Here is a 21,039-nt window from a genome sequence, read left to right on the forward strand (position 1 = left end):
AAATTATTTGTTGTTCATTTGAAATTCAACTTTGCCTGGGCACCCTGTCTGATGGGGCAGAGCTCTGAGAGGCCATCGGGGACTCGCGTCCTTACACCCTCACAGGAGAGGGCTCGAAAGCCCCTCAATGGGCAGGTCAGACTCCATCACACGTGGAGAGAGACCTGGGACTCTGTGGGACTCTGGCTTTGCGTTTGGCGCACTCACCACCCCCACAGGATTCTCCCTTGGGCCAGTCCCTGACGGCCCCTCTCAGCCTGAGCCCCCTTTGCCGCCGGCCCAGGTCCAAGGGCCCAGGGGTTTGCTTTTCCTCTGGGGGGCTGCACTGGCCTCCCTGCGCACGGCCACGTCACACTCCTCCGTTAGTGCCAAGGCCACAGGATGACTTCGGGCCTTTGAAGGAGTAGAACAGACACAGGCAAGGCTGTCGGAACAGACAGGGCCTCCTGGGGGACTTTAATGAAGGAAGGCTCATAATGTGATTTATGTTTTACAGTCACATGGGCAATAAATCTGTAGTTTGGGGGAAAAAATAGAAGACTGTGTTTCTTTCATATTCACTGACCCATATCCCGGATCCAGGAGCCCCCAGAGGAGGAAATCCCGCCCCTCCCTCCAGGTCAAGAGACCCTTCCTGAGAGCAGGTGTCGCCCTGAGGCCCTGAGGAGCAAGTCTCCACCTAGAAGGTGCCACAGGTGAAAAACACCACCCGTGACCTCTGACCAGGGTCCGTGGATGGTGCTAGGCCCCTGCTCTGCCTGCACTTTCACCCCGTGTGGGCAGCAGGCTGTCAGGGAGGAGGCCTGACCCAGGAGGCCAGAGATGGGAACTTGCGGGGTGCCACCCCCAAAACTAGGGAAGCTGTGGGCCTCCAAGATCTCTGGGGACCATCTCAGAAAGAAGTCACATCCAGAGAGCTCTGGAACATTCCAGAATCCAGCCAGGGTGCTCCTTTGAATTTTTTGGTCTGGGTCTTCCAAAGAGCAGCAAGTAGGCTGCAGGGCAGCTAAGAGGGGCCATGTTTCCGGTGGAATGGGGACCACTGCTCCCCATTGGTAGGTGGAGTGGGGAGGGGACAGGACTACAGGGGAGAGGGCAGTGCCCCACATTGGGGACAGGCTGTGGTAGGGGCAGCAGGGGCCCTGGCCTGCAGGCAGGGGTTTCCGTCCTTCCCATCTCAGGTGACTTAACGCTTCAAATAGTGGAATAAAGGCACACACCTCTTCCCAGGCACTCGCCAGGGTAGCTGCTGCCAGCGGTCAGGCCTACCGACTTCTTAAGCTTTCCAGGTTCCTTTATGGGAATGCAATCACATAAGGGCGTGGAGTCTAATTTATTTTCAATTTTGCTCCAAATTTCACACATTATGTACATGGGTCACTTAACGCACATCTTGGAGAACTTATTTTAAAATTGCTGACCATCGAGCTGGCGGATGGTAATTTATTTAACTAGTCTCCTACCGATGGACGTGTTGGTGGTTTTCTGTCTTTTGCCCTTTCCAACAACACTGCAACCAATACGCCAATTTTCCGTAATTCACGTGTGGGAGAGTAAGTCTGGGAGATGTTCTGGGGCAGGCCTGCTGGTTCAATGAATCTACAAAAAAAAATTCTTAGAACTAGTAAGTTTAGCAATGTCACGAGATTAACACACAGAACTCAATTATGTTTTATACACTAACAATGAATAAGAAGAAATAGAAATGAAAGACATATTACTTTTTGCAGTTACTCCAAAGGAAATAAAAAAAGAACATGTATAGCAACTGTATGCTGAAAATTATAAAATGCTATTGAAATAAGTAAAAAAAAAAAAAAAAACTAAATCGATGGAGATATAGGCTGTCAGTGGATTGGAAGACTCAACATAGGAAAGGTGTCAGTTCTCTCTAACTTGACATACTTTTAATGCAATCCCTATCAAAAGCCCAGGAAAAGCTCTTCCACATATAGATGAGATTATTATAAAATGTATATGAAAAGGCAAAGGAACTAGAATAGCTAAAATAACTTTTAAAAAATGGAAGGAATTATTCTATCTAGTTTCAAGACTTACTGTATAGCTACCGTAATGAAGACTGTGCTCCTGGCAGAGGAACAAACACATAGATGGTTGGAACAGAACGGCGAGCCTAGAAACAGCCCCTCACAGTGCAGCCGGTGGATACTTGGCAAAGGTAAAAAGCAATTTAATGGAGGAAGGAGAGTCATATTAACAGCTGTACTGAAACAATCGGATAGCCATAGGTAACCTCGACATAAACTACTTATAGAAAAATTAACTCAAAACAGCTCCTAGATTTAAATGGGAAATGCTGAACTATTGAAATATTTGCAAACCACATATCTGGCAAAGAACTAATACCTAGAATATAGCTCTGTCTTAATCTGTTTTCTGTTGTTTATAACAGAATACCTGAAACTGGGTAATTTATAAAGAAAAAGAATTCCTGGCCAGGTGCAGTGGCTCACGCCTATAATCCCAGCAATTTGGGAGGCCAAGGCGGGTGGATCACCTGAGGTCAGGAGTTTGAGACCAGCCTGGCCAACATGGAGAAACCCCATCTCTACTAAAAATACACAAATTAGCTGGGCGTGGTAGTGCACACCTGTAGTCCCAGCTACTCAGGAGGCTGAGGCAGGAGAATCGCTTGAACCTGGGAGGTGGAGGTTGCAGTGAGCCGAGATTGTGCCATTGCACTCCAGCCTGGGCAACAAGAGTGAAACTCCGTCTCAAAAAAAAAAAAACAAGAATTCCTTTCTTACACTTATGGAGGCTGCGATGTCTAAGGGTAAGGGGCTGCATCTGGTGAGGGCCTTCTGGCTGGTGGGGACTCTCTATAGGGTCCCGAAGGAGTGCAGGGCATCCCAGGGAGGGCAAGGGGGCTGAGTGTGCTCTTGTGCTAGCTCAGTTTTCTCTTCCTCTTCTTATAAAGCCACCAGTCCTATTCCATGATAACTCACTAATTCATTAACCCATTAATCTATTAATCCATTAACCCATGAATGGGTTAATCCATTCAAGAGAGCAGAGCCCTTGTGATCCAATCACCTCTTAAAGGCCCCCTGCTCTATACTGCCTCAATGGAGATTACATGAGTTTTAGAGGGGACAAACATTCAAACCATAGTGAGCTCTGTATTCTAGATACTAGCTCTTATATATACTCTGTAAACCCAAGAGAAAAAAAAACCTCAATTCAATTAGAAAATTGTCAGAAAAAGGAACATGAAAAACTCTTCACTGAAGAGGAAATACAGAGAACAAGCCAATGAAGAGATGTCAACATAATTAGCCGTTAGGGAAAAAGGCAAATCAAAACTGCGATAAGATCCTACTACACACCTATCAGAATGGCTAAAATAAAATAGCAACCTCACCAAATGCTGGTGAAGAAGTGGAGATGCTGGATGGCTCATTTGTCGCTGGCGGGAATGTGAAGCGGTAGAGCTACTCTGGAAAACAGCTTGGCATTTTCTTCAAAAACAAAGTACACGAGCCGGGCGCGGTGGTTCATGCCCGTAGTCCCAGCTCCTGTTTAAGATGGAGTTGCTCTGGTTCACTCACCTCTGACATAGGGAGTTGCAAAGACTGTCCAGAGAGATCCCAGTTCCCCCGGTGGTTACATCTTCCATTCTATAGTAAAATGTGACAATCAGGAAATTGACATGATACAACGTGCCTGGAGTTCCAGGAACTCCACGCCTGTGTCATTCCTGCAGCCATCACCGCATTCAATATGCAGAGCCCTTCCATCGCTGCAGACACCCTACCTTGTGCTATGCCTTTGTGGACATGGCTGCCCTCCTCGCACACCACTAACTCCTGGCAACTTCTAAATTGTCCTCCATCACTACAGTTTTGTCATGTTGGGAAGGTTACTTAAGTGGAGCCATAGTTTGTGGCATTTGAGATGGAGATGTTATGTCCTTGGGAGCTTGACCTTTTAACCGTGTGGCAGTATTTTCTTTTGGTCTCCCCCTTCGGGGAACAGGAATTTCAGGGTTCATGCCATAGTTAGCTCCAAAAATCATATTAAACAGTTAAAAGCCTTTGCGAGCTCAAAGTTAACTACTCAAGACTCTCTCTGGGAAGAGAATTGGATACTGCCTTGTGCTGTAGCTCAGTAGCCAAGGCTTTGCACTTTCACAGTGGCAGTCTGTGTTCAATTCCCCCATAGGAAGTAAGTCATTTCTGGTTTAATATCTTGTCTATTCTCTTCTCCTCTGCAGACCATCTTAAATTTTCCTTTCTCTAAGCACCTGGGAGGTTACCTTTGGTAAGTTCGAAAGCCAGAAATATCGGCCATTTGGCATAAGAAATTCTAAAAGGACTTTAATATTAAAGAGTGCTATGGTTAAAATCAGTTTAATTAAAAGTGGATATTCAAGCTCTAACAGCCTGGACTCCCTGGGAAAAACAGGAGTCACCAAAGACCCATTTCCTGGTGCTGTTCTCCCAAGGGCTCCACCCTAAAGCTGGTAATCCAATTAAAAAACTTAAAAATAGGCAAATGAAAAATCTTACAACTCCTGTGGTAATCTTCTTCTGTCTTTCTGTGTAGCTACATATGTGTTGTGTGTAATGTTTATATTTTTAAAAACTAATTAATTGGCTTAAACAAAAATAAGCACTTACATCAAATATTTTGACCAAAATAAAAACTGTAATGTCTTTTAGTTCATGTAACTTTAGAAATCTTTGGGAAATAAAAACAGCTTTTTTTTTATGGCTATCCAAACTTCTTTATTTTTATTTTTGTTTTTACAACTTGTGTTTTTCACTTAAAATAATTGTTGATAAAATAAAACCATTTAGTCTAAAGTATGCAGGTCAGATATTAAGTTGGCTAAATGCTTTGAGGTCATAAACTGCTTCTTTAACTTTTAAAAATTGTTCAATTTACCTACCTTAAAGCCATTAGATTCTAGATAAGGCCTGTGGACATGTAGAATTAGCCATGTCCCCTAGCTGTACAAAGATTATAAAGAAAGAAATGTTATATGAGAAAGGATCTCGTATGGTAAATTCTTGTCCTAAAGTAAAATAACTGGTTGTTTAAAAGGAGGGATGTTTAGGGCAAGTCAGAAAGTCGAAAAATGCCTCATGTGGCCTGTGTAAGTCATGAAAAGATTTGTGAAAGGGAATTTGCACAAGAAATGTTCTACAATTCAAAGGTGGTTGGGCTTCTTAAATGCTTCATAAAATGCCACCATGACTCTTACCGTACAATTTGCCTGCTTCAGTAAGATAAGGCCTGGGGACATGTGGAGTTAGTCACATCCCTAGCTATGCTGGAGAGTCAGTCCTTATCTGTACTTCTGCCTGGTATGTCCTAGGCTAGGCTCCACATCTAGCAAACAATTAAAATTGCTCACTAACCAGCATTTTCACCAAAAGTAAGAGTCAGTAAAAGTTAACATTATAACATGTAATTGAGACTATTGAAAAAAACAGCTTTACATGTAAGGTGTGTAAGGAAAGTAGAATGTACTTTTGGTACAAGGTTATAAGAAGGCATGGGAATGTGAATTTTTTTGCCTAAAGGGATAAAGAATTGCTGTAAGTTAGGTAGAATAAAGGTAAAGGTTGGAACAGTTGTGGAAAGTTTGTAAAAACTTAATTGTAAAAGAGATTCTGTTGTGTACATTGGCTAAATTAAAGGGGTATTGTTCCATTTTTATATAAATTAAACATTGGAATAAAACCACAACAGGTTTTTCTTAGAGCAAAAAAACTACTTATAATCTGCTCTTTAACAAAAACTTGTAAAGGGTTATAAAAGGTTTATAAGAATCTTACCTTATGGTCAAACTGATTAAGATCAGACAGATTTATTTATAAGGTTTTATTAAGAATTTGGTTTGGCATCAATAGTGCACTAATGCAACAGTGACATTTGGCTTATTTTGGTACAAAAATCCTACAGGAGGCCCTGTCCTGTATAAAATGGTGTTTGGTTTTATCTGAGCAGTATTTGTATAAATGTGTTATTGGTATATATTCCAAAATTATGGGCAACTCATATAATCCAGATATGACAGTGTACATTATCAGTAATAATTATAATCGTTACATAAAATCATTGTATACCATAGTGGTAACAAATTTCATTGTCAATTGTTTATTTGACTGTGGCTGCCCTAAAACATTTTGTCGGCCACAGACAATTGTTACCTTGTTTTAGTCCTCTTTAAAAGGTGGTTTAAAATCAATTCTAGAACTCTAACAGGCATTTTTGTTGTTATTGTTGTTTGTTTGTTTGTTTTTCTGAGACAGAATCTTATTCTATTGTCCAGGCTGGAGTACAGTGGCGTGATCTCAGCTCACCGCAACCTCCGCCTCCCAGGTTTAAGCAATTCTCCTGCCTCAGCCTCCTGAGTATATGGGATTACAGGCATGTGACACCATGCCTCACTAATTTTTTTTTTTTTTTTTTGTACAGATAGAGTTTCACCATGTTGGACAGGCTGGTCTTGAACTCCTGACCTCAAGTGATCCCCCTGCCTCGGCCTCCCAAAGTGCTGGGATTACAGGCATGAGACACCACGCCTGGCCTAACAGGCATTCTTAAATGTAGGTTTTCTAATAACTTTGGAAATTGTAACATCAGAATAGAGGAAAAACTTGCAGGACTCTCATGGAGAGCTAAAATGTTCATAAATATCAAGCAAAACAGGAGTTAACTAAATTGACTAAACCAATAAAAAAATGGAAGTAATCTTTTAAATATTGCTTAAAACATTGCTGATCCTTTGATGTGTTTTTCAAAGTCAAGGAAACTTTTCTTTTGAGCTATTTACAGCTTTTAACAGTTGAGTATGTATCCACCTATCAACAAAATGTGGAGCATATTTGTTTCTCTCTACCCAATTTCTCCAGAATTTGTAAACTAGTTGTGAGTATTCTTAACTTATGGCAATATAGTTATTTGCACAGGTGCAGTAAGCATCTGTTTTCTTTTGTAACAGGACACAATGGGAGAAATTGGTGATTTTGTCAAGGCTTTGACTGGAATAGTGTGCTTTCCTTTAGGGAATTAGACTTGACTTATAGAGCCAATAAAATCTCTTTAGGGAACTGACCTTGTACCTTTCCAAAACAGTCCCTGTGCAGGGTTTCTAACCTGTGGTGAGTAAAGAATGTCACTTTCTGAGAGGTCTAGGAGCCCCAAGTTATCTTGTGACATCAAGAGGAAAAAAATTTACCTAACTCATAGATATTCGAGGGTACAAACCCATGGCTGTGTTCAGCTTTAAAAAAGTCTTATCTGAGATTCTTTATGAAACAGAGTTCCATCAAAGCCAATTTAAAAACAGCTTATGTGAAAAATAATTATTCTTGCTGCACTTTATACAAATAATCAGGCCAAGTATAATAAAGCAAATCAGTCTTACCATAATTAGTCTTTAGTAAAAATGGAAAACTGGAGAGAGAAATATTATGTTTCAAGAACTATGGTACACTTGTTATTAAATTCTAGTCTTATCTGTTGTTTTTAAGTTTGTTTCTGCAATTTAGGCTAACCCTGCTTATTCCTGTGAATCAACCAGTGATCTCTGACTGCTGCTCAGAAGAAACAAGAGGGATGCGTAATGTAAAAATCTCTGGATTGGTATTCTAATTCTGGGCACATTACAATCACCTAACAACCCCATACCAGCTTAGTTCCAACAGTTGCCCAGTTCATGAAAAGCCTTCTAATTAAGTTTACTTGAAATAGCTTTACTTATTTTGCTTTACTCTTGGGGAATATATTGCTGTTATACTCTTTGTATAGAAATACAGGACAAGCTTACTAAATGTTTTCTTAAATTAAACACATATTAATCTTCCAGATATCACCTTTCATCAAAACTCAAGAGTTATTAATGGACTTACTACACTGATGCTTTCTGACTGAGCTCCTCTCTACCCTGAATGCAAGAGACCCTCATAGTTAGAGAGGAATATCATTGCCCCTATTCGGCCTGAAGAAGTTACAGAAGATGGGTCTCCATCCCTCTGCCACCCTTAGGAATAAGGGTTCTCTTATAAAAGGGAGGGGGGAAATGTCAGAGGCATGTGAACCAGAGTGACTCCATCTTAAACAGGAGCCGGGTCAAATGAGGCTAAAACCTACTGGGCTGCATTCTCAGATGGTTAAGGCATACTAAGTCACAGGATGAGATAGGAGGTCAGCACAAAATACAGGTCATAAAGACCTTGCTGATAAAACAGCTTGCAGTAAAGGAGCCGGCCAAAACCAAGCAAAACCAAAATGGCCATGAGAGTGACCTCTGGTCGTCCTCACTGCTACACTCCCATCAGCGCCATAACAGTTTATAAATGCCATGGCAACGTCAGGAAGTTACCCTATACAATTCGAAAAGAGGAGGCACGAATAATCCACCCCCTTGTTTAGCATATCGTCAGGAAATAACCATGAAAGTGGGCATCCAGCAGCCCTCAGGGTGGCTCTGTGGAGTAGCCATTCTTTTATTCCTTTACTTTCTTTTTTTTTTTTTTTTTGAGATGGGGTCTTGCTCTCTTGCCCAGACTGGAGTACAGTGGCACGATCTCGGCTCACTGCAAGCTCTGCCTCCTGGGTTCACCCCATTCTCCTGCCTCAGCCTCCTGAGTAGCTGGGACTATAGGCACCTGCCACCACGCCCGGCTAATTTTTTGTATTTTTAGTAGAGATGGGGTTTCACCATGTTAGCCGGGATGGTCTTGATCTCCTGACCTTGTGATCCACCCGCCTCAGGCTCCCGAAGTGCTAGGATTACAGACATGAGCCACTGCACCCAGCCTCCTTTACTTTCTTAATCAACTTGCTTTCACTTTGCACTGTGGACTCATCCCAAATTCTTTCTTGCTCTAGATCCAAGAACCCTTTCTTGGGATCTGGACTGGGGCCCCTTTCCTGTAACACCGGAGACTGCATAGAAATCGTCCAATCAGGTTTAGCCTAAAGCCATATCCTTACATATTTTAAGTTCAGCCTAAAGGTTTTTCTGTACCTCATGAACTGTAACAGGTGGAGGTGTAAACAGACCACAGCCCACGCTTGTGCCAGTTACTGAGTTTTGGCCAACAAATGTAGCCAACTGTTCAAACCATGTGCAAATAAGGCAAACGCCGAGCTGTAACCCTCCAGCTGTTTCTGTGCCTCACTTCCATTTTCTGTAAGCCACTTTCTTTTTTCTGTCCATAAATCTTCCACCCTGTGGCTGCACTGGAGTCTCTGAGCCTACTCTGGCTGGAAGCTTGCTGGATTCTCAAATTGTTCATTGCTCAATTAAATTTTATTTGGCTGAAGTTTTTATTTTGTCAATATTTCAAAGTAAAGTAAAATGTTTCTCTAAAATCAGAGCTATTTGTAGAAATACAAATAAAAATGGAAAACTGTTTTTTCTTCTGTCAGTTTTTGTTAGCTTTTTATTTAATAATTTATTCAATTTAGCTAAATTTCCAATTTTTGGACATATAGTTGTAAAATTTTCTTATGTTTTAAATCTCTGTTGATCATTATTTTTTTCCATTGCTGATACTAGTTATTTTAAATGTTTTTCTCTTTACTAGTGATAAAAGAAAAACTTCAGGCCAGGCACGGTGGCACATGCCTGTAATCCTAGCACTTTGGGAGGCCAGGGCGGGTGGATCATGAGGTCAAGAGATTGAGACCATCCTGGCCAACATGGTGAAACCCCGTCTCCACTAAAAATACAAAAACTAGCCAGGTGTGGTAGTCCCAGCTACTTGGGAGGCTGAGGCAGGAGAATTGCTTGAACCTCGGAGGTGGAGGTTGCAGTGAGCTGAGATGGTGCCACTGCACTCCAGCCTGACAACAGAGCAAGACTCCGTCTGAAAAAAAAAAAAAAAAGAAAAACTTCAGCCGAATTAAATATAAAGGAGTTTAATTGAGCAATGAACGGTTTGCAAAGCAGGCAGCCCCCAGAATCCCAGCAGATTCACAGAGACCCCAGTGCAGCCACATGGTGGAAGAAGATTTATAGACAAAAAAAGGAAATGACATACAGAAATTGGCAGTGAGGTACAGCACAGCTGGATGGGTTACAGGCTGGCATTGGCCTGATTTGAACACAGTTTGAACACTCAGCAGTCTTAGTGGTTGAAGTATGGCCACTGGGATTGGCCAAGATTCAGTTATTGTTATAGGTGAATACTCCTAAGTTAGGTTTTCAATTTTGTTTGACTATTAAGCTAGGTTACAATCAACCACAAGGACTCAGACATAGAAGTACAGAGTCCTTCTCAGGTCGTATTTAGTTTCCTTTAACACTAGTCTCACCAGTTATCCATGGTACTAGCTTTTCCAAAGAAATATCTAATTTATTGATCTTATCTAATGCATACATAGTTTCTATATCATTGCTGGATGTAAAATGCTCCAGAAATAAATGCTCAGTGCCTCAACATAAAACCAGCACTCAGGCAAAAGTTTAATCCTCTTAGCAAGGCAATTTACTTCTGCAGAAGGGTGTCACTCGTGTCAATCAAGATCGCAAGTGCACACAGAGCAAAGGAGACCAGGGGGTTTATCCTGAATGAAGCCCCTATCTCTGTGTCACTCCCCCATCGGCTGGGGTTGGACTGCACAATCTGAGCTGACCCGATTGGCTACTTGTACATATTTTTCTAAATATAGAAGGGGAGGGGGACACGAGGTACAGAGGCGTGAGACGTGCAGTTTTGGGGGAACAATGGGTGCAGGTAACCAAGGGAACAGGTGTGAGTTGATTAGAGCTGACGGGAAGGGGGTAGGCTGTTTATGGTGACTGGGGGCAAGGAAGAACCAGTAAGTTGAGTTTGAGAACAAAGGATAAGGAAGTTAACAGGCTAAACCCTTTAAAGAGAAACTCAGAAAAATTTATTGTATCTTACATCATTAACTTCTACTCTTTAATTTCCATTCTATTATTTTTTGTACTTTCCTGTTTCTTCTGTAACTTCTTGTGGTGCATACTTAGTTCATTAAAATTCAACATTTTTTGTTTTCTGATATATGAGGTCTCCACAGTACCCTCTAAGTGTGCCTTAGATGCACCCTGTGAACTTTGACATAGAGCCCATTTCTCATTTAGTTTATATTTTCTGATTTTCCTTTTAATTTTTGAAGGGGGCGTGCCCCTCCACACCTGTAGGTATTTCTCATCAGGTGGAGACAAGAGACTGAGAAAAGAAATAAGACACAGAGACAACGTATAGAGAAAGAACAGTGGGCCCAGGGGACCAGCACACTCAACATGCGAGGACCTGCACCCGCTCTGGTCTCTGAGTTCCTTTAGTATTTATTGATTACTATTTTATTTTTACTATCTCGGCACAGACAGTGTGGCAGGGCAACAGGGTGATGGTGGGGAGAAGGTCAGCAGGAAAACATATGAGCAAAGGAATCTGCGTCATAAATAAGTTCAAGGGAAGGTACTGTGCCCGGATGTGCACGTGGGCTAGATTTATGTTTCTCTTTACCCAAACATCTCAGTGTAGCAAAGAGTAACAGAGGAGTATTGCTGCCAGCATATCTCACCTCCAGCCATAGGGTGATGTTCTCCTATCTCAGAATAGAATGAATGGTCGGCTTTACACCGAGACATTCCATTCCCAGGGGCATGCTGGAAACAGAGGCCTTCCTCTTATCTCCACTGCAAAGAGGCCTTCCTCTTTTACTCATCCTCCTCAGCACAGACCCTTTATGGGTGTCAGGCTGGGGGACAGTAAGGTCTTTCCCTTCCCACGAGGCCAAATCTCAGGCTGTCTCCGTGGGGGGGAAACCTTGGACAATACCCAGGCTTTCTCAGGCAGAGGTCCCTGCAGCTTTCTGCAGTGCATTGTGTCCCTGGTTAATAGAAAATGGAAAATGGTGATGACTTTTACCAAGCACACTGCCTGCAAACAAATTGTTAACAAGACACATCCTGCACAGCCCTAAATCCCTTAAACCTTGATTCAATACAGCACGTGTTTCTGTGAGCACAGAGTTGGGGCTAAAGTTATAGCTTAATAGCATCTCAAAGCAGAACAATTTTTCTTAGTACAGATCAAAATGGAGTCTCTTATGTCTTCCTTTTCTACACAGACACAGTAACAGTCTGATCTGTCTTCCTTTCCCCCACCAATTTTTTTTTTTTTTTGGAACAGAGTCTCTGCTCTGTCGCCCAGGCTGGAGTACAGTGGTGCAATCTTGGCTCACTGCAACCTCTGCCTCCCGGGTTCAAGTGATTCTCCTGCCTCAGCCTCCCAAACAGCTGGGACTACAGTCGCACGCCACCACGCCTGGCTAATTTTTTGTGTTTTTAGTAGAAACAGGTTTCACCATGTTAGCCCGGATGGTCTCGATCTCCTGACCTTGTGATCTGCCTGCCTCAGCCTCCCAAAGTGCTGGGATTACAGGTGTGAGCCACCGTGCCCCATTCTTTGTTAATGTTTGGCCCCATTCTTTGTTAATGAAAAAATTATTCAGTGGTACTTGTTAGAGAACACTGAGGAAGACTTTATTCAGGACTGTTGTGATAGGCATAGGACCATGACAACGGGATTCTTCAGTGGGAGAGAGATGGCTCAACTCTGAAATACAACCTGGCCAAGTGGGGATTACAGCCAAGGAGCAGGTGGGATCAGGGGATGGAAAATGACCAGAAGGAAGCATCGGGGTGAGGGGTTCTGGCTAAACGCCCTAACAGGATGCTGAAGGCAGGCCAGGGGACCAGGCCTCCCGTGGGGGGTAGTGGGAGATGAGGAACCCAATCAGATATTGAGGAAGATCAGATATGGAAGGGTGGGGGGAGGGGTTCATGATAAACTGACTTAGCAGGGTTCTTGCTAAAACTGGACTTTACAAGGAAGGGCACAGAGGGGTCTAGAAGGTTCAGGAGCCCGATTAAACTTTGATCAAGCAAAGAAACTTTGTCATCTTAAAGGCATTTATGGTGAGAGCCAGAAAGAAGAGAGGAGAGTTACAGAGAACTCTTCAGTCTTCTTGGTGATCAGGCACGGAATATGCTAGAAATATGGACAGTAAAGGGCATTCTAATGAGGTCTCAGGTGGAAATGACTAGAAACTGGAGGAAAGGCGATCTTTGTCACAAAGTGGTAAAGAACTTGACTGAATTGTGCTCCTGTCCTAGTATTTTGTGAAGGGTAGAACCTGCAAGGGAAGAAATAGGGTATTTGGCTGAAGACATTTCTAAGCAAAGCATTAAGGTGCAGCTTGGGGCTCTTGAATGCTTGTAGTGAAATACATGAAGAGGAAAATGATTTAAAGATGAAGCTTTTAGTCAAAAGGGAATTAAAACTTAAAAATTTGAATCCATCCAGCTCATGCAGAAATGAATGAGAAAGCGTGTTCAGGAGAGAACAAGGGTGTGGCCAAGCCACCGCTCCATGAGATCAGCACAGCTCAGCCACCTCTGCGGAAGCCAGGGGCTGTCCATGGAGACAGTGAAAGAATGAGCCCAGAGGCTGATGGTTTGGAGATCGTGGGACTGCCCCATCCATCACAGACCCAGAGCGCAAGGGCCCTGGAAACAGAGTGACTTCAAAGGAAGGCTCTGCCTGGCCTGGTGGGATGCACTCCCTGCACTTCCTTGCAGCCCTCTTCACCGCCCCAGTTGGGCTCCAGCAGGCGCTGGTGGTCTGTGCACCCAACAAAGCTGTGGGGCATGGCTACCTCCACCTAGATTTCAAGGGATGCCTCAGAAAGCTGGGAGGCCAGACAGATGACCACTGTGGGACAGAGCTTCCACAGAAGGCCCCCACTACGCCAATGCCAAACAGCTGTGGAGTCAGGGCTGCCTCCAAGACCTCAGAGCAGTGGAGGATGGTGGCGTCTGATTTCACACCTCCAGTGTCAGACACAGAACCATGCAGAGGTGGGGCCACCACAGAACAGCCATAGGGGCTGGGCCTAGGCACAGAGCAAGCGGGCAGGGCTGCACCCACTGTCTCTGAAAGGTGGATCCCTCGACTGCCCCAGTGGGATGGGAGACCAGCGAATTAGGCCAAAACAAGACTATTCTTGAGTCTTATGGGCTAATGCTGTTGGCTTTATTGCCTTCGTCGTTGCTCAGGACCTGTTACCCTTTCTTCTTTCCTATTTCTCCCTTTTGGAATAGGCGTGTCTGTCCTCTGCCTGTCCCACCCCTGTGTTTTGGAAGCTCACATCTTGTTTGCTTCTGTAGGCTCACAGCTGGAGGAGAATCTGCCTCGGAAGGAATCATACCTTGAGTCTCACCCAGCTCTGATTTACATATTTAAATGAGACTTTTGGACTTAGACCATCAAGTTGATGCTGGAATGACTGGAAACTTTTGGTCTGTTAGGATGGAGTGAATGTATTTTGCATATGAGGAAGACATAAATTTTGCAAGGCAGAATGCTATGGCTGGAATGTTTGTGCCCTCCCAAAATTCCTATGCTGAAATCCTAGTCCCCAAGGAGAGAGTATCAGGAGGTGGGGTCTTTGGGGAGGAGATTAGGTCATGGTGGCAGAGCCCTTATGAATGGGATTTGTGCCCTTATGAAAGAGGGCCAAGGGAGTTCATGCACCCTTCCCCCATGTGAGCTCACAGTGAGAGTGTGGCATCTGTGAACCAGAATGCCTTGGCCAGACACAGAACCTACCAGCGCCTCGACGAACCAGAAACAAGGCCTTGGCCAGACACGGAATCTGCTGGTGCCTGGATGAACCAGAAAGCAGGACTTAGCCAGACACAGAATATGCCAGCGCCTCGATGAAGCAGAAAGCAGGACTTAACCAGACACGGAATCCACCGGCGCCTCAATGAACCAGAAAGTCTTAGTCAGACATGGAATCCGCCAGCACCTTGATGATCCAGAAAGCAGGACTTAGCCAGACACGGAATCTGCCAGCGCCTCGATGAAGCAGAAAGCAGGACTTAGCCAGACACAGAATACACCAGCGCCTGGATGAACCAGAAAGCAGGACTTAGCCAGACATGGAATCCGCCAGCACCTCGATGAACCAGAAAGCAGGACTTAGCCAGACACGGAATCCACCGGCGCCTCGATGAACCAGAAAGCAGGACTTAACCAGACACGGAATCCACCAGCGCCTCAATGAACCAGAAAGTCTTAGTCAGACACGGAATCCGCCAGCACCTCGATGATCCAGAAAGTCTTAGCCAGACACAGAATCCACCAGCGCCTCGATCTTGGACTTCCAGCCTCCAGAGCTGTGAGACATAAGTGTCTGTTTTTTATAAGACACCTGAGCTGTGGTATTCTGTCATAGTAACTCCAACAGACTAAGACACCTTCCTTCCCCTTCCCCTTCTCTTCCCTCCCCTTCTAGCATGGAAGAGACAGCCAAGGGGTTGAGGACATGAGGAAGTGATGGAGATTGGGAAGTCACACTGAGGCACAGGCTGGAGCCTGGCAGCTGCACAAAGGTGTGGACCAGAGGCTCTGGCTTCCTAGGACCCGGGGAGGGGGGGTGGCAGGAGTGCAGAGGAGCCCCTCAGAATGCAGGCCACTGGACCCCATTGCCAAGGGGTGTCGGGGAAGGGGCACAAAGTGAGTAGACGGAGGCCATCAGTGCGACAGGGAGATAAGTAATGTTAAGCAAACAAGTAAATATATTCAGGATGAAGGGGATCGAGTTACTCCCTGCTGGGAAAGACATTCACAAACACAGAAGTCTGAGAGGCTAGAAAGAATCCTGGGTTGGAACTGAGAGTACTGGTAAGAACTCGTGGCTGTTGACTGTCAGGATGCACAGATAGATACAAAGATACTTACAGATGAGTGTCATGTACAGATAAACACACACGTACTTCCCAGGCTGTCCACTGAGAGGACTCAGCGGCACTAACACCCTGGCAGCAATGAGCAGACCCAGTGCCCGGACCTCGGTTTCTAGACACCATCCTGCACTGCAAGGAATGATTCCAGGGCCAGGCAGGGAAAGAATAAAATGAGCCTGGAACATCTTTTTGTGCCACGAAGTACAGACTTAGTCAATGAATGATACAGGCCTGTCGAAGGGACACCGGGGCCAGCCCAAAGGGGCTCCCATGCCTAAATCAGAAACCATTTTAACATCAGAAATGAATAATTGGCCGAGCATGGTGGCTCATGCCTGTAATCCCAGCACTTTGGGAAGCCGAGGTGGGTGGCTCAGTTAAGGTCAGGAGTACAAGACCAGCCTGGACAACATGGTAAAACCCCATCTCTACTAAAATAAAAAAATTCACTGGGTGTGGTGGCGGGTGCCTGCAGTCCCAGCTACTCAGGAGTCTGAGGCAGGAGAATCACTTGAACCTGGGAGGTGGAGGTTGCAGTGGGCCGAGATTGTGCCATTGCACTCCAGCCTGGGTGACAGAGACTCACTCTCAACACAAATAAATAAACAAACAAACAAACAAATAAATAAATAAATGTAATTCATGGATTTATTCCTCTGAATAAAATAGGAACCCACAAGTTAATAGTGTACACGAACAAACAAGGAAGATGAGAAAACTCACACTTGTTAATAGTCACATGTCAGCTAATAAATGCAGAAGGAATTACAAAAGTGAAGGTTCGTCCACGGGCAACTCTCCTGGAGGCGGCTAATTTGGGGCAGTTGTTTGAGCTGTGAGGCTGCTGGGTGGAGACTTAAAGAACAGGACGTTGGTGGAATCCGGAACGACTCCCACAAAAGACCAATCAATTACAAAGGGAAAAAGGAGAATCTCAGGTGGAGAAACCTGGCTGACCCCCACAGGACCAGGGGCCAGGGCTGGCGTCCGAGAAAGAATGATGGCAGGGAGTGCATGTCTGCAGTCAGTGCGATGGGGCAAAGGCAGTGACCACTTCCTGGAGAGACACAGGGGACATGGGAGCTCTTAGTACCGCTCTGGAAACTTTTAAGTAAGTGTTGCTTAACGTTACTCATACAGATTACATAGATAAATGATAGAGATAGATGATAGACAGATAGAGAGATGATAGATAGGTAGATAGATAGATAGATAGATAATAGACAGATAGATAATAGGTGATAGATAGATAATTGATAGATAGATGATAGAGATAGATAATAGATAGATGATAAATAGAGATAGATAGATGATAGAGATAGATAATAGACAGATGATAGAGATAGACAGATAGATAGATGATAGATAGATATAGATAAATAGGTAGATAGATAGATAATAGATGGTAGAATAATATAACAAACACTTGTAAACTCACCACCCACATATGTCCTATTTTAACATTTTGACATAGTTGCTTCTAATTATTTTAAAGACGTGATTTGGCCGGGCGTGGTGGCTCATGACTGTAATCCCAGCAGCACTTTGGGAGGCCAAGGCAGGCAGATCACCTGAGGTCAGGAGTTTGAGACCAGCCGTCTCCTGGTCTCTACTAAAAATACCAAAATTAGCCGGGCCTGGTGGCACGCACCTGTAATCCCAGCTACTCGGGAGGCTGAGGCAGGAGAATTGCTTGAACCCAGGAGGCGGAGGTTGCAGTGAGCCGAGATCGCACCACTGCACTCCAGCCTGGGCAACAGAGTGAGACCCAGAGGTAACCCCATCCTTCACACGGGGCTATCCTTGCCCTCCAAATGTGTCTGTGTCTTTGCTAAAGATGTGCTTAATACACAATGTCTGTCAGGTTGGTTTAAATTTTTACATCATGGCATCCCCTATGCACGCCTGTGTGGTTGCTTTCTCACTTGCCATCGTCTGGGCACATGCCGGTGGGGATGGTGGTGCAGGTGGTGCAGGTGTTAGCCTGCCTCCCGTATTGGCACCCTTGTAGTCCACACCTCACGGATCTGGGTGGGGCCTATGTTGTAGTTCTGAGTCTCAGTCTCACGAGGGCTGGGCAGCTCGGTCTTATGCCTCTTGGAAGCCTGAGGTGACCATGGATGAAGCCCAGCTGCCCCTCTAAAGACACCAGGTGGAGAAGCCACGTGCAGAGGGAGAGAGCCTGAGGCTACATGGGAAGAAATCGGGGAACCCAGCTGACAGCAGGAATTGAGGCCCTAGAAATGCAATTCCAGTGGGGCGGCTCTGGCCAGCCTGCAGCTGTCCAAGCCACAGAGCCACGAGGGAGGAAGGAAGCCAGCACAGACGTTCCGGCCCTGCCACCTCGCAGGCAATGGGAGGACCTTCCATGTGTGCCCTCCCCACCGCTGTGCACAGAGCTCTCTTCGCCCCACAACCTCCCCAATGCTCGGTGTGGTTGGTCTCCTCAATTTTATACATTTTGATGAATGTGCTGATGTATCTTGTGCTTTGCATTGCATTTCCCTGATGTTAATGAGATTGGTCACCATTTCATGTTCATTGGCCATGGGACATCTTCTTTTGTGAAGTGTTTGTTCAATTCTACGCACATTGCCTCCTAGGCTGCCAGTCATTTTTTCATTGGTTTGTAGAAATATATATATATACACACAAACACACACACACACAAACACACACACACAAACACACACACAAACACACACGCACACACACACAGACACACACACAAACACACACAAAAAAACACACACAAACACACACACACACAGAGGCAGGAGGAGAGAGAGAGATGACTCAGTTTAATATGTTCATTACATACTTCCAGGGTTGTTTATTTGTTTTTTGTTTTTGACACAGAGTCTCGCTCTGTCACCCAGGCTGGAGTGCAGTGGCGCGATCTCGACTCACTGCAAGCTCCGCCTCCCGGGTTCATGCCATTCTCCTGCCTCAGCCTTCCAAGTAGCTGGGACTACAGGCGCCCGCCACCACGCCTGGCTAATTTTTTTATTTTTAGTAGAGATGGGGTTTCACCGTGTTAGCCAGGATGGTCTCGATCTCCTGACCTCGTGATCCACCCACCTCAGCCTCCCAAAGTGCTGGGATTACAGGCGTGAACCACCACGCCTGGCCAACTGCCAGGTCTTACATGCTAATAACTTGTTGAGGATTTCTGTTTATGTTCATGAGTGAGACTGGTCTGTACGTTTATTTTTTCTTTGTTGAGTTTGGGTATCACGTTTTCCTGGAGCTGAAACATGACAGGTGGAGTTGCTGTTCCCATGATGCCTCGGCTCTAGAAGAGTTTGTGTGAGATGGGTGTTATTTATTCCTTAAATGTTTAGTAGAATTCACTGGTGAAGCATTTGTGACTAGAGGTTCCACTGTGTGGAATATTTTAATGAAAGATCCAATTTATTTAACAAATGTGCGGTCATTTATCTTTGTTCTTCTTTCAGTTTTGGTAAGTTATAATTTTCTAGGAATTTTTCCATCTCATCGAAACTTTCAAATTTGTTAGCACGTTCCTTGTGCTCTATTTTTTTATTATTATACTTTAAGTTCCAGGGTACATGTGCACAATGTGCAGGTTTGTTACATATGTATCCATGTGCCATGTTGGTGTGCTGCACCCATTAACTCGTCATTTACATTAGGTATATCTCCTAATGCTGTCCCTCCCCACTCCCATAACCCCACGACAGGCCCCAGTGTGTGATGTTCCCCGCCCTGTGTCCATGTGTTCTCATTGTTCAATTCCCACCTATGAGTGAGAACATGTGGTGTTTACTTTTCTGTCCTTGTGATAGTTTGCTCAGAATGATGGTTTTCAGCTTCATCCATGTCACTACAAAGGACGTGAACTCATCCTTGTTTATGGCTGCATAGTACTCCATGGTGTCTATGTGCCTATGTTTAATGTCCACAGATCTCCTGCAATCTCCCCTTCTCCTTCCCCATCGCAGGGTGCATTCCTTCATTGTTTTCTTGGTCAGCATCACCAGAGATTTACGAGTTTGGGGCATTTTCAAAGAATCCATAGTTGACTTTTTTGGCCCTCAATGGAAGATGTGTTCTGAAGGTTTCTCCTCCCTGTGTCTCTAGCCCTCCCTCTAAGGACATTTCAAACACCTCTCCTCATACCAGTCAGCTCGTGTCTCCTGAGGAAAAACACTCGTGATTTCTCTTGTGTGAGTCTGTATTTGTTTCACCTCTATTCTTGGAGAGTATTTCCACTAGGAATAGAATTTAGGTTGGCAGTTAATTATTTCACTTAACAATTAAATTCTTTCAACATTTTGAAGATCACATTCCCTTGTGGTTTGGATTTTATATTTCTATTTCGAAGTCAGATGTTAGCGTGATTGGCGTCTTTATGAAGGTAATGTGGCTTTTTTTCTCCAACTATTAAGTGTTCTATTTGTCTTTGGTTTTCAGCAATTTTACTATGTCGTGTCTGGGTGCAGTTTTCTTGTACTTACCCAGCTTGGGTTTGTAACACTTCTTGAGCCAGGACTTTATAGCTGTTTTATTACCTTTATCTCAACATCTTGAGACATACCATAAAATCTATCATAACCTGGTAGCAGGATCCAAAAATTCAATCACAGAAAATGGGGGCAGGTGCCATTACTGTGAGGGCAGTGAAAAACAATGTTTTCAGCTATTAACCCAGCCATGTGTGACCACGGCCTGGGCTCGGCACTGCCCTGTGTGTTGGCCAGTGGCCCATGATGATCTAGTGAGGCTGGAAGGCTGGATGGGGCCAGGAAGCAGGTGCAGGCTGAGGTCACAGGGCAGAGTCTGGTGCTGGGTGATGGGGAGAGAGAGGACACTTCGGGCTCTGTACAGGGTGGGGAGCTGGTACCAGCTGCAGCCGACAGGTAACTGTTTCTTTCACTCTCCCGAGTTCTTGTTCAGGATGCTTCAGCCCTGAGGCTTTGACGGGTGAAGAAAGTTCCCAATGGCTGTGATCCACTCTTCCCTGCACAGAAAATAAAAATGTAGCTTTTAATACAAGAACTCACATGATTGTTTGCTTTTTCTTTCAAATACCCCTGTTTTTATACCTTGGAACCTTGTCTATTTTATCTTGTTCCCAGTTTATTCTTTTTTTTTTTTTTGAGACAAAGTCTCGCTCTGTTGCCCAGGCTGGAGTGCAGTGGTACGATCTCAGCTCACTGCAAGCTCCACCTCCTGGGCTCAAGCGATTCTCCTGCCTCAGCCTCCCAAGTAGCTGGGATTACAGGTGTGCGCCACCACACCTGGCT

The 21,039-nt window shown here is 44.6% G+C and overlaps 1 pseudogene; it reads right to left on the bottom strand.

Moving 5' to 3' along the window:
• Positions 1-252: 252 nt before the first annotated feature.
• Positions 253-1,176, bottom strand: LOC129485787 (uncharacterized; annotated as a pseudogene).
• Positions 1,177-21,039: the final 19,863 nt, after the last annotated feature.

Source organism: Symphalangus syndactylus, chromosome 7 (assembly GCF_028878055.3).
Source record: "Symphalangus syndactylus isolate Jambi chromosome 7, NHGRI_mSymSyn1-v2.1_pri, whole genome shotgun sequence".
Lineage (NCBI taxonomy): Eukaryota > Metazoa > Chordata > Mammalia > Primates > Hylobatidae > Symphalangus > Symphalangus syndactylus.